Source organism: Felis catus, chromosome A1 (genome assembly GCF_018350175.1).
Source record: "Felis catus isolate Fca126 chromosome A1, F.catus_Fca126_mat1.0, whole genome shotgun sequence".
Taxonomy (NCBI): Eukaryota; Metazoa; Chordata; class Mammalia; order Carnivora; family Felidae; genus Felis; species Felis catus.
In genome coordinates, this window is record NC_058368.1 from 70,060,263 (window position 1) to 70,080,667 (window position 20,405).

Consider the following 20,405-nt stretch of genomic DNA (forward strand, 5'->3'; position numbering starts at 1 on the left):
TACACGAATAGTTGTAATAGCCAAAAAGTGAAACACCTCCAAGGTCCGTCATCTGATAAACGGATAAACAAAAAGTGGTCTATCCATACACTGGCATGTTACTCAGCTGCAAAAAGGAATGAAGTACTGATCCGTGCTGCCCCATGGGCGAGCCCTTGAAAGCTCTTATGCCAAGAGATAGAAAGTAGCTGAACAGCTGTCAGGAGCAGGGGAATGGCGTGGGGAGTTACTGTTAACAGGTTCAGGGCTTCTTCTTGGAGTCACAGAAACGTTCTGCAATTATGTAGAGGTGATATGGCACAATGAAGATACTAAAACCCACGATTTTTGTACTTTAGAGGGTGATTTATATCTTAATTTAAAAAATTTGTGAGCAAACAAAACTTTACTGGGGCTTCTAATCAGATCATAAGCATACAGGTTGAGAGGTTTTCACCCACATGGCCATATTCAGATAAGCGCCATCCACATAAAATATAGAACATTCCCAGAAGCATTGCAGAAGCATCCCTCGTGCCCCGTCCCAGTCACTACTCCTCCCAGAGCAAACACTCTTCTGACTGCCAACCCTGAAGTGACTTTTGAACTTCAGATACATGGACTCCTAAGGTTCACATTCTCTGTGTCTGGCTTCTTTCTTCCAACATGATGCTCGTGAGATTCACACACACAGTTGTGCACCTGTAACATGTCCATTTCTCTTTGAGGGACAGTATTCCAGTGTGTCAATACTCGAGAGTTTATTTGTTCCTTCTACTAATGATGGACATTTCCGGTGGCGTCTAGCTTTTGGCTATTAGTGTTGTGAACATTTTTCTATGTCTTTTGCTCTCAATAAAACATATTTCTTGAATGTGGAAGAGACTATCTAAGAATGCTGCAGAATGCTGGGTCTTGAGGTAGGGGTGAGATCCATTTGAGTTTATGCCAAATGGTTTTTCTAAGTGTTTGAACCAACTTATACTCCAGACAGCACAGTATGAGAGTTCCAGGTTTTTATATAAAGGCAAAAATATTAAAAATATGTGGTCACCAGCATGTCGGGAAAGGCAGGGCTTCCGCCCATATATTTTATGTGAATGAGCCTACAGCACCACTGACACTATTTTTTCTTGTCGTCTCTCAGGCTGCCCTACGAGGACAAAAAGATCCCAATTCCTTGTCAGTATCCCCCATTACCGAGCCTCTTTCTTAGCTGCCTTCACTGGAGAGAATCCCCTGCGCTGCACTGAGTGAGGGAACGCTTTCAGGAAAGGCAGGGGAGCAGACAAACTGGTCCTACCTGAGAAGGACTTGGAGGTAGCCTCACACTGCGTCCAGCTGTCCTTTGCTAATGTCCGTCTGGGCGGAGCCACTGGCCACTCTGTGGCCCATCCTCGTGGTGGGGGGAGCTGGGTAGTGTCAATGCTTCGGCAGAAAGAAGCCCTCCTTGGACTTCTTAGCATCTTCCGTTCATATACCTCCTCTATTTATCGGCATATCCAGTGACCTGTCCTCATTCCGAAACAAGTGTAGAAGACAGAAGTCAGCACGAAGGGAAAATACACCTAGGGAAACAATGAACCTTGTGAGAGAAAAAAAAAAAAACGGTGCTGGACGTGTGGCCACAGCTGCAGCTGTCAGCTTCCTGGAGGGTGAAGAAAGGAGAGATGCAAGATCAAAAGCATTCATGTTGTTCGCAAGACTTTTAAAAAGAGCAAAACCAAAAACCACAAGTAAAAGCAAACTGACCGGCCAGGTGCGGTTCAGCTTTTTCCGATGGGGAGACAGAGGACCCGCAGCCGGGCGAAGCCCCTAAAGCGACAGTGGCCATCAGTGCAAGGTGCCTTCAGCAGCAGCCCCCAGGAAGAAGCAGCGTAGCCCCAGTTAGATTTCTGAGGGACAACGGAGAGAGCAGAAAGGTCACTTCTTCTCTTGGGCTCAAAGATGACATCTGCCTGGAGGTCCCAGGCAGGAAAGGAGGGCATCATCTCTGGGGGAAATAGAGATGAACACAGGGCGTCACCCGCCAGTGCCGTGTTGGCCACACCTGCCTCGTCCGGTCTCTGCAGTAGATCCTTTCGTGGTGAAGACAGACTTCCAGGTTCTTCTCTGAATACAAAAATTTCTTGTGTTATCTGTGTCTTCGGGTAGAATTTGCCTCGTGCCCTTCTTCTCCCTGGGTCCAGGTAATTGCAAAGTGTTTATGGGGCTCCTGTCTTGGTTTCAGCACACGTGAGGAGCTGTGAGCGACCCAGGAGGGGTCTGGTGGCGAACTATAATCAGGAGCGTGGCAAAGCTGAGCAGCCCAGAGGATGGTGATCCGGTCCTGAGTGCCCCGGGAAAGCCACCTGACCTGAATTCCCACTTGTGTCATGCCTCTGCCCTGTTCTCTGGCCTATCAGATGGAGACCAGGATAGAAAATGTCACACCCCAAACGGGCATGAATAAAGGTAGATCCGTACGTAGAGAAACAACATTTATCAATGTGCACTGGTCTAAACAGTCTTTGAAAATTCTTAGGGAGAAAATACGTCTTTCTAACGTCTCTGTGCATGGCCGTCATTTCAAGGGAACCGTGGGTCAGGTGCTGTGGCAGGTGGTTTCAAAGACACCCCCATACAAGCTCCTGTGGGGTCGGTAGCAGCCTGCACCTCCGTCCCACAGGTGTGCACACGGAGGTTGTCAACTGGGAGCACAGCCAGCTGAGACTCCTCAGAAGAGGGCAGCGTCCTCCCTGCTCCGCCTTTCTGGAGGCAAAATTTACACACGATATGATGAAATATGATCACACACGATATGATAAATTTTGGGAAATTCTGGCCTAGGCGTCCAGAATAACCAAGCCAGAGAAACATGTATTGCGTGAACATCTATTTTATTTTATTTTATTTTATTTTTTATTTTACTTTTTCTTGAAGTAAAATTATCTCTATTTGCAGATGGCATGATATTATAAATAGAAAACCCTGAAGATCCCACCAAAAATCTATTTTAGACATTCCTTAGCAGAGAGGATTTTAATAGTTACATCTTGAATAAATAGCTGATTTGGGGAGTCGAAGGACTCTTTAAAGGAAATGCTTGAAGCATGAAGTTTTCTTGAAGTGCTCTTACTTAAGACAGTTGAACTAGAATCTTCTTGCTTTTAGGACAGACTCACCTGATCCGGGGACCCAGTGAGTACTTTGCAATTGGTAACCTCCATTTTGCTGACCTTTGAGCCTTCTGTCCTGATACTTACAGATTTGTTCCTGTAAGCATTTTGGTGGCTCAGTTCAAGACCTTCTAATATTTGAGCAACATACAAATGGAAAATTTAGGCTTCAGATTTCAGTTTCTTTTTGTAAGATTTTATGTTTAAGTAATTTCTACACCCAGTGTGGGGCTGGAACCCACAACCCCGAGATCAAGAGTGACGTGTTCCATCGACTGAGCTAGCCAGATGCCCCTAGATTTCAATTTCAAGCACAAAGCAGGGCTATTTCTCACTTGATAGTGAGTTTACAAGGTGAGTGATCTCTAGAAACCTAAAGGGCACACGGAGGGATCACTCAGTCTGAAAATAACAAACACTCTAGAAAAGAAAGTGTTTTACTTTTTGAATGACCACAGTGGTTTTTTTTTTTTGGCTATTTATTATAACTAAGCCATTCCGTAAAACCTCAGGAAATAGGATTTAAAAAAACCTTTTAAAAATATTTATTTTATTTTAATAATAAATAAAATAAATCTTATTTGTCAGCACAGAGCCTGATGTGGGGCTCGAACCCATGAACCGTGAGATCATGACCTGAGCTGAAGTCTGATGCTTCACTGACTGAGCCACCCAGGCGCCCCAGGAAAGATGATTTAAATGCCATGACGGATCCAGCTTCTCGAAGGCCTCGCCTCTGCTCAGCTACTCAAGTTATTTTTCAGACCTCAGAGCTGGTCATGTCTCTGTCTTCTGTACCCACCACCTTAACAGAACCTTCTGGGGCTTCTCAATGGCTACAGGATAAATTCCAAACTCTAACGTGGCACATAAGATCCTTCACTCTCCAATGCCACCTTTGTGTCCAGGACCAGTTCTTATCACCTCAGACTCCATGTGAGAAGTTCCCCAAACACAACCATGTTTTCTAGATCCTTGTAGAAAACTCCCTATAGCACCAGTAGCCTCTAGGCTGAAATATCCTCCCCTGCTTTGAAACGTCCGTCTTTGTTAAGCTGGCCTGACTGTCCCTGGTGCTGTGTCCATTGTCCTGGATCAGACACTGATAACACGATGTTGTCCTGAGGGGGTCCCCAAAACACAGCACAGGGTGTGGCACAAGGCGGGTGGCCAGCATGCGTTCGTGCAATGAGTAAGAGGAATGGGCTGACTTCTGACGTAATCGTGTGGTCAGCTTGTGGCTGCACCAGGGTGGGTGGTCCAGTCTCATGACGACCAAGAATGTGTGCCTCTCCTAGTTTCCTTGATTGCTTTGCGAGAGGGTGATAAGACAGAAGCAATGCCAGAATGGAATGGCTTGGCTTCGGGAGTGGATCCTCTGGCCTTGATCAGAGCATCATCCTCCCCCAAGTTACCCAAGACGGTGAAAACTCGTCCCGTTAGTTACCATGCATTAGCGCAAAGGTGTGTCCCCTAGCTGTCCTGGCCACTGTGTGCCACTCGAATAGAATGGACTAAAATGAGCTCCTATCCAAAGTCACAACCTCAGTGTCTCTGATGGCCTCTAGTCCTGCCAAAGTTTTTACTGGGCTACCAGTGAAAGGAGGGTACTGGAGCCGCTGGGAAGATGGACACTTAAGGGTGAGCTGTTCTTGGTAGTTGGAAGATTTAGAGTCTCGGCCATCAGGCTCAAGAGCCGGGTGCTGGGAGGCAGGTGGCCGCCATGTCTGGAGGTGCACTTGGTGACGGAGGTGTGCCCCTGGAATGGGGCAGCCCCACAGGGACTGGGGCCGGGCTGTGTGCCGATGCCCCCGGCAGGCCTGCTTCTACCCAACTGCCCTTTCATATGCTGCCCTTGGCTTTTTGATGCACAAGGTCCACTGGAAGCTTGTGGCTGAGATGGTCATTCTTCAGGGACCCTAAGGAGAAGTTCGCGTCTTACCCTGGTTTCAGGACCACTTGGGGTTTTCTCCTGTAATTGTTTTACTTATCTATTGAAAGCTGAGTTTCTTTTCCACTGAAAAGCAAAGGTGTGTGCCTCCTGTGGGGGAGCGTCTGGGTCTTTGATTACATAGGTTTTGTCTTGGCCCCTCTCTTGCCTCTGTTTATGTTCTACCCATTTTTCCGCTTTCTACCTTACGATCTCCTGAAATTATTTATGGCACAATGTGAAATACAAAGAACTTGGCTAAACACATTGAAGACTTAATATGAATAAGAAAAGGCCTCTCTTTTTTTGCCTTATCTCTCCAGCCGCCCACGAGCTACCGTTGCCAGTTCTGGCTCGGGGAACATTGGCCCAGGGGACTTGGAGTTTGGTCCTGACTCTGCCAGCAAATCACTGTACCCTTTGAGCCTCCTTTTCCTGGTAGGAGGCTTACTGTGAAGTGATGCAGAAAAACAAGATAAGCGCAAAACACTTGGGTCAGTGCTTCATCAGCACGGTGGCGCCTAATCATAGCAATAGGCCTCTTGCTGCAGTGGTGCACCCGGCCCCGGGGAATTCTGTTCACGCGTCCACCGAGAGGCCATCGAGAGCGGGCAGGCAGCTCGGGGGTCGGGTCCAAGTTGCTGCTGGTCTCCGGGCTCTTTGGCAGGTCACAGAGATTATCGTTCTGGAAGTGGTGTGGTGGTGTGGGTGCACAGGGGGAAGGGAAAGGCTTCAAGCTGATGACTTTCAAATAGAAGAACATTCTGGAGCAATTCTGAGGCCTGAGAGGGGGTGGATGGGAGCTGTCAGCCCTGCCTTCTCAGCGCTTCCCCTGCTGCCCTCTGAGAAATGGAGACGGCCTCCTTGAAAGCCGTGCTTCTGGGCTTCCTTCTCCCGGACCCCAGATTCTGTGTCCCGAATGCCTCGTGCAGGAGCTGGCCGGCCTGCCCCCTTCTTCCCTCCCTCCCTCGCTCTCCTCTCTCTCTCCTGGCTTCTCTCAATTCCATGAAGCCAACACATGGAGAGTTTACTAGTCGCCAGGCACTGTGCTCAGCACGAGGAAAGACTGAGTCTGCTCTTGTGAGGCTTGTTTTCCAGGCAGGTTGTTCGGATGTTCAGGAAGTAACCGGGGCTGCAGTGGGTGGAGGGTTTCAGAGCTGCAGCCTCTGTAACTGAGCAGCGAGTGCTCCGATCGTGAGGCCTAAGGGGGCTTTAGAGGCACTGGGACACATCACTGCCAGGTTTGTGAAGTCTTCTTATCTCCAGTTAGAAATAAAAATGATTAGGCTAGATCATTTCTTGAAATCAGTGTCTCGAAGATATTACATGAGTTGGCTATTTTGAGACAGCTTCTGTTGAGCGCTACATTTGCGGGGAAATTTGACTTTTGCTATCAGGCCCCTCTGGATTTTCGGCTGGAGATCGGGAATCACTTAAAGAAGCGATCCCCAAACTGTAATGAATGATGAACCACCTGGGGTCTTGTTGGAATGCAGGTTCTGGGTCAGTAGGTCTGGGATGGGGGCCGAGACCCTCCAACAAGCTCCTCTACTCCAGGCTGTAACTGCCTCCTTCGTCACCAGCAAGGATTTAGATCAAGGCCTCTAACTATGGCACGACTGTTATTCTGGGCCAGGTAACGCTTGTTGTGGGACAGTCCCTTGCACTGCAGGCCCTTAGCAACACTCCTGGTCTCTACCCACTAGATCCCAGTAGCAATCAACCTCTTCCCCTACTTGTGACAATCAAAAAGGTATCTCCAAACATTGCCAAATGTTCTGAGGGGCAAAAATCATTCCGAGTTGAGAACTACTGGATTAGATGATTCTCAAAGGCTTGAGTCCAGGTTTCTTGGCTCAAAAACCCATATCAAAAGCTCTCAGTCTGAAAACATGCATGCCACCAAGCCTGGGAAAGATGGCCCCAAAGCTGATCTCTAGATGCCCTTTTGAAGATACAAAGTCATGGATCCACCTGTCTTCACAACAGCAGTGACTGCTCCCCCAAAAGGCTGAGTACAATGGCATTTGCACTCTGAAAGAGACCCTGGTGTGTGGCATGACTGCAGCGGGGGTGACAGGGAGAGGGCGCCACACGGGGGCCCCACGACAGGAATGAGTGTGAGCCTACCCGGTGGGACAAGTGCTGTCCCCTCTGGCTCAGCAATGGAGCCTTCCCAGAGAGGCAAGGGGTTCAGATTCATCTAGATCAGCAGAATGTGTCCCTTTCTTTACAAGGGGACTTTGCTCCCCTTATCTGCAGGACCCAGGAGGGTAAGAGGGCTTTAAATGGAATTGGATGAGAAGCCAATGACTCAGCACCCACTGGGACAGAGGCAGAGGTCCAATGCTAACCTGAGAGAGAGGTGCTCCAGCCCCTGCCATGGATGAGGAGCCAGTGAGGTTGAAAGCCACAGAGAGAGCAAGCAAAGGCCACTGCACAACTGGATGCCCATGGATTTGAAAATGCATTAATAGCTTTTATGGCTCCAAAGGAAAAACAAGACAGAATTTAAGCAGTTGGATAAACTACTGTGCTTCACAAGTAACAGGGATGACTCTTGGGATAGAAAGTTACCTACACAACTACTATAGGGAAAGCTCCAGAAAGAGTGCTAAGTGGGAGAATCATGCCGCCATTATCTAAGGAAGTGGAGGAGGGGTGTGTGTGTGTGTGTGTGTGTGTGTGTGTGTGTGTGTGAGAGAGAGAGAGAGAGAGAGAGAGACAGACAGACAGACAGACAGACAGACTGAAAAAAAAAAACCCAAAGGATAATCCAAAACACTTAAAATTGATTTTCTTTAAGGAACAGGAAAGAATAGAAGGTACAAGTGTAGAAGTTAAACTTCTTTAAATGTACCTTTTTTTCTTAGATGTTTGAACTTGGAACATTGGAAACTGACAAAATAAAAATACACATTATTTTTTAGAATAGTTTTAGGCTCACAACACAATTGAGTGGGAAGTACAGAGAGATTTCATGCAGCACGTCCTCCCCCCCATGGACATCCTGCACCAGGGTAAGACAAATGTCACACTCCGTGAACCAACACTGACATGTCGTTATCACCCAAAGTCCGGAGGTTACATTAGGGCTCTTGACAATGTATGTTCTGTGGGTTTTGACAAATTCCTAATGGCATGCATCCCCTGCTACAGTATTTTACAGAACAGTTTCACTGCCCTAAAAATCCTCTGTGCTCCACCTATTCAACCCACCCCCCTTAGCCCCATGGCAACCAACTGATGTTTTTATTATCTGCATAGGTTTGCCTTTTCTAGAACGTCACTTAGTTGGAATGACACAGTAGGTTGACTTTTCAGGCTGGCTTCTTCACTTATCAGTATGTATTTGAGTTCATTCCATGTCTTTTTGTGCTATGTGAATGTTTTCCCAAGTCATAAACAAAATTAAATTTGAAAAGAACAATCTCTACAAATCAGAAACAAAGTGATACAGATGACCTTGACTATCCCAAGTGACTTTAACGCACACTAATTTGACTGGATATCCCTAGTTGGATGAACTCTAAAGACAAAATAACTGCAAAAATCGTTTGTTTGTTTCTTTAATTTTTAAATTTACATCCAAGTTAGTTAGCTTATAGTACAACAATGATTTCAGGAGTAGATTCCTTGATGCCCGTTACCCTTTTAGCCCATCCCCCTTCCCACAACCCCTCCAGCAACCCTCTGTTTGTTCTCCATATTTAAGAGTCTTTTATGTTTTGTCTCCCTCCCTGTTTTTATATTATTTTTGCTTCCCTTCCCTTATGTTCATCTGTTTTATGTCTTAAAGTCCTCATATGAGTGAAGTCATATGATATTTGTTTTTCTCTAATTTTGCTTAGCATAACACCCTCTAGTTCCATCCACATAGTTGCAAATGGCCAGATTTCATTCTTTTTGATTGCTGAGTAATACTCCACTGTGTGTGTGTGTGTGTGTGTGTGTGTGTGTGTGTGTGTGTGTACCACATCTTCTTTATCCATTCATCCATTGATGGGCATTTGGGCTCTTTCTATACTTTGGCTATTGTTGATAGTGCTGCTATATACATTGGGGTGCATATGCCCCTTCGAAACAGCACACCTGTATCCCTTGGAAAAATACCTAGTAGTGCAATTGCTGGGTCGTAGGGTAGTTCTATTTTTAATTTTTTGAGGAAGCTCCATGCTGTTTTCCAGAGTGGCTGCACCAGTTTGCATTCCCACCAGCAGTGCAAAAGAGATCCTCTTTCTCCACATCCTCGTAAACATCTGTTGTTGCCTATGTTGTTAATGTTAGTCATTCTGACAGGTGTGAGGTGTATCTCATTGTGGTTTTGATTTGTATTCCCCTGATGATGAGTGTGTTGAGCATTTTTTCATGTGTCAGTTGGCCATCTGGATGTCTTCTTTGGAGAAGTGTCTATTCATGTCTTTTGCCTATTTCTTCACTGGATTATATGTTTTTTGGGTGTTGAGTTTGATAAGTTCTTTATAGATTTTGGATACTAACCCTTTATCTGATATGTCGTTTGCAAAGATCTTCTCCCATTCTGTCAGTTGCCTTTTAGTTTTGCTGATCGTTTCCTTCACTGTGTAGAAACTTTTTATTTTGATGAGGTCCTAATAGTTGAGGTTTGCTTTTGTGTCTCTTGCCTCTGGAGATGTGTTGAGTAAGAAGTTGTTGTGGCTGAGGTCAAAGAGGTTTTTGCCTGCTTTCTCCTCAAGGATTTTGACGTTTTTTTGTCTTACATTTAGGTCTTTCATGTATTTTGAGTTTATTTTTGTGTCTGGTGTAAGAAAGTGGTCCAGGCTCATTCTTCTGCATGTCGCTGTCCAGTTTTCTCAGCACCACTTGCTGAAGAAACTGTCTTTATTCCATTGGATATTCTTTCCTGCTTTGTCAAAGATTAGTTGACCATACGTTTGTGGGTCCATTTCTGGGTTCTCTGTTCTGTTGCATTGATCTGAGTGTCTGTTTTTGTGTGTAGTACCATACTGTCTTGATGATTACAGCTTTGTAATACAGCTTGAAGTCCGGGATTGTGATGCTTTTAGCTTTGGTTTTCTTTTTTAGGACTGCTTTGGCTATTCAGGGTCTTTTCTGGTTCCAAACAAATTTTAGGATTGTTTGTTCGAGCTCTGTGAAGAATGCTGGTGTTATTTTGATAGGGATTGCAAAAGTGGTTTTAAATGTTTTTCAACACTTGGTATTATTCAGTTCTTTTTTTTCTTTTTGAGATAATGTTGGTTTTACTATTCTGAGGTTGTCAGATATGTAATGTGGAATAAAGCAAATAGGTAATTATATTCTAATTCTACCATTCTTTTTTTTTTTTTTTAAATAATCTCTACTCCCAATGCGGGGTTTAAATGCATGACCCTGAGATCAAGAGTCCCAAGCTCTACCAACTGAGCCAGACAGGCACCCCTGATTCCACCATTCTTGACATTCTGAAAACTAGGGCTGTTGATGTGGAAGAAAGGAAATAGAAAAATGGAAGACAGAGGGGGCCTGAGTGGCTCAGTCAGTTGGGTGTCTGACTCTTGATCCTGGCTCAGGTCATGATCTCACAGTTCACGAGTTCAAGCCCACATCATGTTCTCTGCTGTCAGCATGGAGCCAGCTTGGGCTTCTCTCCTCTCTCCCTCTCTCTCTCTCTCTGCCCCACCATCGTCCCCCATAAATAAACATTTAAAAAAATGAAATAAAATGGCTTCTCTTACTCCCTGCAATCAGTCCTCCACCCCTTGGTGCAGTTAGAATCATGTGTGAAAAGGAAAATCACAGGTTAGCATAATTCTCACAAAGACTGGCTGATCAGATTTCTTGGTGTGGGATTCTTTTTAAATGTTTATTTATTTATTTTGAGAGAGAGAGAGAGAGAGAGAGAGAGAGTCAGAGAAAGGGAGAGAGAGAATCCCAAGCAGGCTCCACGCTCTCAGTGTAAAACCCGATGTGGGGCTCAAACACAAGAACTGTGAGATCATGATCTGAGCTGAGATCCAGAGTTGGGTGCTCAACCGCCCACCAAAGCGCCCCTGGAGTGGTACTTTTAAATGATGTGTGTTAATCTGTATCCATTTGGAATTTCAACAGTGGACTGAGAAGGGGCAGACAGTGACGGATGGTAACAAGACTTACGGTGCTGATCATTTCACCATATACACAAATATGGAATCATTATATTGCACACCTGAAACAAATACAATGTTCTATGTCAATGATGAATCAATACTATAAAGAGAAGGGGCAAGAAAGTTCAGAATCGTGCTGTGGATTTTTTTTTTTTTTTAAACGGAGTGGGGCGGTGATGAGAAGCCCTTTCTCAAAGCCCACTCTGCCTTCAGGTAAATTTCACTGAGAAGATTAGGAATATTGGACAAAGACAATTATAGTGGCTTGGAACTCAGTTTGCCACTAGACCGGGGTTGCTGGCAATCTGCAGCACAGAGTGGGACTTGGTCACGCCAGCTGTCCACGATGACACGTCCACGCCTCGGCCCCGTGGAGGCAGCTGCTGCCCAAGGCTCTGCAGGCGGGAGAGGCGAGACTGGCACCAGGAACGGGCTGCTCACTTTTCTTTTAAAGGAAACAAACTCCAAGTCCGGGAGGCGCTGACAAGCTGGTAAATCTAGAGGCTCCTACACAGTGTTTATCCAGTGCCAACATTTCTAAGGTAGAGGCAAGCAAAAATCTGTGGGTCAAGAAGTACTAGGAGAGTCAGAAAACATAAAGAAGATACCGCGATGAAATCCACAGAAATGTCGGTGGCGGTCATCTGGAAGGGATGGGACAGGGGGACCACGGATATTTTAATTCTCATTTATGGTTTTCAATATTTTATGCATTTCTACTAGGAGTAGGGATTGCTCTCATACTTAGAAAAAAAAAAGTATAGATGCTATTTTTATAAAGAGAGAAGGAGATAAAAAAAAAAGTTGATTGGATTTGCCTAGAACATGAGATTGTGATTGGGAAGAGGCTACAAGGGATAAGTGAATCTGTCCTAAACTCAACAAGTCTCAAAAGCCTAAAATGTCTAGAAATGCAAGGAATTCGAGTTTACAACCTGGGTGCATTCTGTTCATGTTTGGAATCTGCACATTAAAATAAAACTATCATTTTAAATATGTATAATGTTTACTTTAAAAGAGTATAGTAAGTGAAACTGTAGTATCTTATACTTTACAGTTTTCTTTTTCCTATTTTTTTAATGTTTATTTACTTTTGAGATAGAGCGCACGTGAGCGGGGAAGGGGCAGAGGGAGAGGGAGACAGGATCTGAAGCAGGCTCCACGCTGTCCGCACAGAGCTAGTGCGGGGCTCAAACTCGAGAACCATGGGATCATGACCTGAGCTGAAGTCGGAGGCTTAACTGGCTGAGCCACCCAAGCGCCCCTCTTTTTCCTATTTTTGAAAGTGTTCCACTTTTCCTCTTGGCTGCCAGGATGCCCGGAGCTAAATTTTGGGCTTAGTCCATATGGCACAGTATAATATACAGCCATTTCCTCCCTCCATTTCTCAACTTCAATTATATTATGGTTGCTTAGATATCCTATTTTATGCCTTTATAACAAGCCCACTACAGTTCTGGGGAGCAGATGGGGGTATAATAGTAACGAATGGTCTTACTTGAGAGAAAACCTCTGTGATATCAAGAGGAATAGGAATTTTTCTCACAGATAACGAGGCTGATTTGCAGAGATAGTGATGTGATTCCGTGATTGATCCGCTTGAGCTAGAACCTAACTTTTCAGACTCCTCAGTCCTTCTTTCACTGCTAAGCTAACTAGTGGGACTTGAGGACGGCTCCTTGTGACCACGTCAGAGATGGTGACAGGAAAGGCATACTGCCTTCCATTCCTGGTTACCCTCTATCTAGAAGGGTGGAAAGTAGGTGACCCGGCGACATGCCCACATTGCTGTTTGTCCACTCCTAGGAAGCATGTTGTTAAGAACCAGTCACACAAGACCGCCAAAGCCAATGGTGGCAATTAATATTTCCCAATCTTGCTTTCAGAGCAAAGGCTAGTTCCTCCAAAGGCGTGCTGCCCTCATTTCTGTCCTGGTTTGGTGACATTTTGTTCAAACTGTTGTTTTACCGAGGGTCCTGAGTCTCTCTATGTGGCTGGGGAAGCCCCTGTTCTCTTCCCTCATTGCTGGGAATCTTGCTGGGTTAGTTTCCTCGGGCTTCCATAACAAGGCACCATGGACTGGAGGCTTACACAACAAATTTATTTCCTCACAGTTCTGGAGGTGGGAAGCCAGAGATCAAGGTGTCGGCAAGGTTGGTTTCTTTTGAGGCCTCGCTCCTTGGCTTGCAAACAGCCGTCTTCTTCCTGTGTCTCTCATTGTCTTCCCTTTGTGCCTGTCTATGTCCTAAACTCTTCTTCTTCTTCTTTTTTTAAATTAAAAACAATTTTTTAATTTTTATTTTACTTTTTTACATTTTTAATGTTTTATTTATTTTTAAGAGACAGAGAAACAGAGTACGAGCAGGGGAAGGGCAGAGAGAGAAGGAGACACAGACTCCGAAGTGGGCTCCAGGCTCTGAGTTGTCAGCACAGAGCCTGATGTGGAGCTCGAACCCACGAACTGTGAGATCATGACCTGAGCCAAGGTCGGATGCTTAATGGAGTGAGCCACCCAGCCTCTCCCTAACCTCTTCTTATAAAGATGCCCATAACATTGGATTAGGGCCCACCCTGAAGGCCTTATTTTGATTTAATCACCTCTTTAAAGACCCCATCTCCAAATAAAGTCACATTCTGAAGTACTGGAGGTTAGGACTTCAACATATGAATTTGGGGAATGGGCACGATTTAGCTCACATGCTCACCCTCCGCCTCCTGGTTTGGGTAATGGCTTTTGCAGAGGGTGGCCCTAGGCATCAGGCTGGCCAGGGAATGCCCACCCTTCTTGAACCAGTAGCTGACCATGCTCCCTGGTTAGACACATCTTGACTAGCATCCCAGCTCCACCGCTTGCCATGTGACCTTTGGCAATTTCCTCCATTTCTCTGATGATTGGTTTCATCAGATGAAACCACCTCCTTCTTTATAGCAAGGTGCTGTGAAGATTAAGAATAACAAGGTCTGGAAAGTGCTGCCTCCTGGGAGGAGCTGGATGAGAAGAGGCTATGGCTGATGACTGAGCAAATCGCCAGCTCACACAACGAGACACAAGGCCTGTTCTACCCCTGAGCTGATGGGTCAGTCACACGGAGAACAGAGTCTGACCATGACAGTCTCCGGGCCTCCTCCCTGAGAGATACATCCTCCTCCGTTGGGCATCTTTCAGAGCTCAGCTCAATGTCTTAGGTCCAAAGAGAGAAAGTTCTTTCTCAACTTCTCTTGCACCTGGTGACTTCAACACCCTAATGGTGGGTTTAGGTCTTGGATGCTGCTGCTCCAAGTTTTTTTTTTTTTTTTTTTTTTAATTTTTTTTTTCAACGTTTATTTATTTTTGGGACAGAGAGAGACAGAGCATGAACGGGGGAGGGGCAGAGAGAGAGGGAGACACAGAATCGGAAACAGGCTCCAGGCTCTGAGCCATCAGCCCAGAGCCCGACGCGGGGCTCGAACTCACGGACCGCGAGATCATGACCTGGCTGAAGTCGGATGCTTAACCGACTGCGCCACCCAGGCGCCCCTTCAAGTTTTAAAGTTTAGCAATTAAGCCTCTTTTGTGTTTTGTTCTTTTGTTTGTTTTGTGTTGTTTTTTGTTTTTTGGCCATGGTTCCCTTTACAAATCGTAGGTGTGATGGATGATTTTATGTGTTAACTTGCCTGGGCCACGGGGTGCCCAAATATTTGGCTAAACATTATCCTGGGTGTGTCTGTGAGGGCGCTTTTGAATAAGATTAACATTTAAATCAATAGACTCGGTTAAGCAGCTTGACCTCCCTAATGTGGGTGGGCCTCATCTAATCAGTTGAAGGCCTGAGTAGTACAAAAGGTGGACCCACCTCTGAATAAGAGAGAATTTTTCCTGCCTGACAGCCTTTTCAACTGGGACATCAACTTTTCCCTGATTTTGGACTCAAAATGAAACACTGGTTATTTCTGGATCTCAAGCCTACTGACATTTAGAGAAGAACTACACCATAAGCTCTCTAGGGTCTCTTGCTTGCCAACCCACCTTGCAGATCTTGGGACTTGCCAGCTTCCATAATTGTGTGAGCCAGCTCCTTAAAATAAATCTTTATGTATATATATCTTTATACATCTATGTATATCTATATGTATGTATATCTTTATGTCTATGTATGTATAAACATATACATACGTACATCACACGTACACCCTAGTGGCTCTGTTTCTAGTTCCCAGTGATTGCCATCAGCATACCTGTAGGTGCCACCACCCCATCCTAACCAGTGGGTCCACATTCCAGCAAATTCTAGTTAACACTGACTTCAAGGAACTACTGTAACCATTGTTCTTACTTCCTCCAAACAAGAGGAAGGTGTTTCTCCTTAGCCTTGATGGTCTGCCTCTAATACGTATACATCACCTGCATCCGAGGCAGGGGTGGTGTGGCCTCACCCCTGACCTGATGGCTTTACCCCTGGTGGTGTGGCTGAGCCCCTGCAGAGGGAGGTACAGAGGGTGAAAAATGAATTTGCTCCAGTCACATGCAGACAAGGAAGAGCAAGCTCCACACTTTGTTGCCCGTCGTGCTGCCCAACGTCTGTGCCGTATGACAAGCCCCAGGCCCTTGCTGGGCATCACACCCGCCTGTGGCAAGTTGCCTCATATGCCAAGAGCATGGGCTTGGTCTCCTGGGAGGGGTTCCCCCTCTTCGGTCACTGTGTGTCCTGCCCTACCGCAGATGGCTGCCCAGTGGAGGGGGTAACCGCTGCACCTGTGCTCCCGGCTCACGTCTCCGCAACCCTGTCTGGGCCACTCCTCCACACGGAACAGAGAGACAGCAGGACAGAGGGCAGATCTTATGTGGTCTAAAGGGACAGTCGCCAGAGTGGGCTCTGTGGGACAGTGTCCTGGGAGTGCCTCAATCAGTTAATTTGGGGAAACACTCAGTAGAGACCTATCTTGGAAGCAAAAGTCTATTAAAAAAAAAAAGGCTCGGAGAAGTGCTGTAATAGGAATCTGCTTAACTTTTTAAAAAAAAATTATTTATTTTTTATTTTAGAAGGAAAGCAAGGGGGGGAGGGGCAGAGAGAGAGAGAGTGAGAGCGAGAGCAAGAGAGAATTTTAAGCAGAATCCACCCACAGCATGGAACTTGACTGGAGGCTTGATCCCAAGACTCTGGGATCATGACCTGAAGTGAATTCAAGAGTCAGACGCTTAACCGACTGAGCTACCCAGCTGCCCCGAATCTGCTAATATTTTAAAAAGCGACATTTACCGAGGGCTTACCAAGAGCCAGTCAGTAATAAGTGCCTCACTCATGCAATCCTCAAGACCACTCAACATGTTGGGAACTATTACCAGCCCCATTTTACAGATGAGGAAAATGAGGCAAAGGAAAGTTTGCCCAAGGCCAAAGCGCTATTAAGTATGGACTGAATTAAGACACAACTCACCTCTAGTGGCTTCATTTCCTTGTCTTTTCCTATTTGCTCGAGTCCCAAAACTACCATCAAGCTACACCAGGCTGTAAGTCCAAAGCAAATTGTAATTGGAACATTCGTCAGAAAACTTTGAAATTCCACCACCAGCCCAAGAAAGAGGCTATGTTTTAAAGGAGCAAAATAATGAGACTGCCCTTGACCTCACGTCGTTTGTTGGAGAGCAATTTGGTGATGCCGGCTGAATTTAAGATGCACGTTCCCTTTTGACCCAGTGATTCCTTCCTAAGATTTTCAGAGACAGGGACACGTGCAAAAATGAAATCACGGAGATGTCTTCTCTCTCTAGAAACTGTGACACCTTTCCCTTTATCTCTCAGTACATGGCCCTGGGAAACGGAAGCAGCCACAAAAGGGCACACACGCTCAACTCACCTCCCCCCCCCAACCAGCCCGTACCCCCCCACCCAGTCCTGCTGTCCTGCAGCCAGCCTCGCCCCCTCCCTCCCCACACCTGGAGCTCTTCCCTCTTATCCGAGGGCACCCCTCTTTGTCATCTCTCCCCTCTCTCTACTGGACTATTTTCACAGCACACAAACACGTTGTGATTGTGCCATCAAACACCCCCCAAACCCTCCCTTGGCTCCACATCTGGTTTTTCTAGCTATCATCCAATTTCTCTGCTTCCCCTTATGCTAAACACGCAGTAACTGCCCATACTCACACTCTCCCATTTGTCTCCTTTACCCTCTCCCCAATCTACTCCAATCAGGTGGCCTGTCCCCCTCCATCAAGGTACAATCACTTCCACTTTGCCAAATCCAATGGCCAATTCTCGGGCCTCACTTTATTCTCACTGGACTCTGCCAATTGCACCCTCCTTCTTGGCATACTTCGTTCACTTAGCTGTTGGGATTCCGCTCTCTTGGTCCTCCTGTGACCCTGGCTGCTCCTTCATGGCCTTCCTTATCCGTTCATCCTCATTTCTGGGACCTCTCACCACTGGAGGGCCCCACGACTCAGTCCTTGGGCTTATTCTCCATCCACACTCACCCAGTGAGATGGTCTTATCTAGCCTCCATGGTGCTGGCTACCATCTAGACAGTAGCTCTCCTGAGCCAGGACTCTCCCCTGGATTCAAATGCTATAGCCAACTGTGCTTCTGGTAGCATCACTTATAAAAACCTCTCAAACTTAACATGTCCAAAACAGAAGCCCTCCCACTGTGTCTTCCGTCTTCCTCACTCGGCCACTCCAGTCACCCAAGGGTTGAGGCTTAACACTCTGGAGTCCCCCTTGGCACCTCTCTTTCTCTCTTGACCCTGATTCGGTCTTCCGGCAAGTGCCATCAGCTCCCCATCCCCTCTATCTTCAGAACACCCTTGCTTCTCCTTTCCTGCTCTGCTCCCACCCAGTCATCCCCTCGTGAGGCCTCCCTAGGTCAAGGGCCCAGCCCACAAGGATCTGCCTGCTTTCAACAATCTCTTCTTCTTCACAGAGCAGCCAAACTGATCTGCAGAAAACAGAAGTCTGGTCATGTCAAGTCTGTGTCCAAAGCCTCCCAACTGCTTCTTATTTTAGCATCAGATGCAGCCAGTGCTCCTGAGGCCAACAGGGTCCCGCAGGACCCAGCTCTTGTCTCTCGCCTCATCTTGTCATCCTGGCTCACCCTGCCGCAGTCCCAGGGCTTCTGTGCTGCTCTAGGACCAGGCCACACACACTCCTGTTCCTCCTGTCCCAGACGCCCTGCCCCTCCGTGCTCTCCAGGCTTGCCTGTCGCTCGGGTATCTCAGATATTCCTCGGTCAGAGAGGCCTTTCCTGAATAGTCACCCCTGGGCCCGGCACAGCTATCTCCCTGTACCTTGCTTTATGTCATGCCCATGGCCCCATAAGGCACAGTAAATGTCTGTCTGGCCGTCGTGTCTCCTTTCTCTAGAACACAGGCTCCACAAGGTGGAGCTTTATTTTGATCATGGCTGAATCCCCAGAGCTTAAAAGAGTGCTGGGCCCAGGAGGCACCCAGCATATACATGCTGAGTAAATGATTTGTTTCCTTTTTTTTTTTTAATTTTTTTTTTCAATGTTTATTTATTTTTCGGACAGAGAGAGACAGAGCATGAACGGGCGAGGGGCAGAGAGAGAGGGAGACACAGAATCGGAAACAGGCTCCAGGCTCTGAGCCATCAGCCCAGAGCCCGACGCGGGGCTTGAACTCACGGACCGCGAGATCGTGACCTGGCTGAAGTCGGACGCTTAACCGACTGCGCCACCCAGGCGCCCCTATTTGTTTCCTTTTTATGTGGCTTATGAACCCAAAAGTTTCACAGAAGCAGACTGATCAAAAAGAATTGTGGACCTGCCCACCGGAACATCATGTAGGCGGTACAGGGTTTGTCTTCCTAGGATTTGGATTTAGGTGGATGGCTTCGGAGGCTTTCCAAGATATGGGAGATGAAAACAGGCTAACAGACAACATGAATGAGAAGGTCTCATTAATGTAAAACTCCACCTGACCATCTACGTGGCCACGTGCAGATAAATACCCGGGGAGAAGGTTGCTTTTCTTGGGTGAGCTGCTGCTGTTTTACTTGTCTTTTATATACGTGCTGTTTGGATTTTCTACGAGGTGCAGCTCTTGTCCTTGTAAACAGGGATACAATGACAGAGTGCTCTGGAGTCCAGCTGGAGGTCCAAGGGGAGGTCTGCAAGGGGGAGGGCGAAGGGGATGGTTCCTGCCCAGATGAGGTGGTTATGTCCAAACCACGGGGGAAGGCACTGAGTTCTGCTGTTCAGACCTGTGCTGCAGCTTTCTAGAACAGACATCATCTGTCTGCTGGGGTGACATCCCAGGACAGAGGCCGTCTGGCCGGCTGAGAAATGGCAGTCCATTCACATGCAAGAGCTCCCCCCAGAGCAAACCGGGACACAGGGGAGAAAAGGTGGCTTTAGGGAACTTGACCGTCTCTGGAGGTGGGACTCATGTCATTCGCTGGTTTGTTTTGAGCGAGCGCTAGTTAAAACGATACCAGGTGGATTCGTTTCCCGTTGCTGCTGTAATAAGTCACCACGAACTTAGAGACTTAGAACAACACAGATTTATTATCTCACACTTCTGGAGGTCTGAAGTCCGGAATCAGTTTCACTGGGCCAACATTATGGCGTTGGCAGGTTTCCTGCCAGAGTCTCTAGAACTGAATTCTTTTCCTCGTCTTTTCCAGCTTCTAGAGGCTGTCTGCATTCCTTGCGCTGTGGCCCTTTCCCTATCTCGCAGGTGCGTTAAGCTAGCATCTACCGCTATCCCCCCATCACCGTCTCCTCTCTCATTCCCACTGCGTGCCTCTTATAGGGACTGCTGACTACACTGGCCCATCGGGCAATCTAGGGCAGTGTCCCTCAGAGACTGTTATTCAGATGACCACACCGGGTGACAGAGAGCCTGTGGTTTCCTGTGGACAATGAACAACACACAGTATTAAAGTACCAAAGGTCTAGCCTTCGATCCCATCAGTTGCTAAAGAGGGATGGGAAGTGATGGGTACTTTGGGCTGGGGGGCTGTGTGGGTGACCACAGGACTCCAGGGCAGGTTCTCGGACACTGTCCCAAGGCCAGTGTCACCCAGACACCTGCTAGGTCAGATCGCATCGACACAGCTGCAAACTACATGAGTGCCGAGGGAATGACAAACGTGCCCTCCAAACTCTGCGGCTCCAGACTTGTCACACAGGGTTAAGTCAGACAGGAGAATGGGGACACGCGTGCGGGCCCTGTGCGCATGGGAAGAGCTACGACGGAATTGGGAGAAGGTCACTTC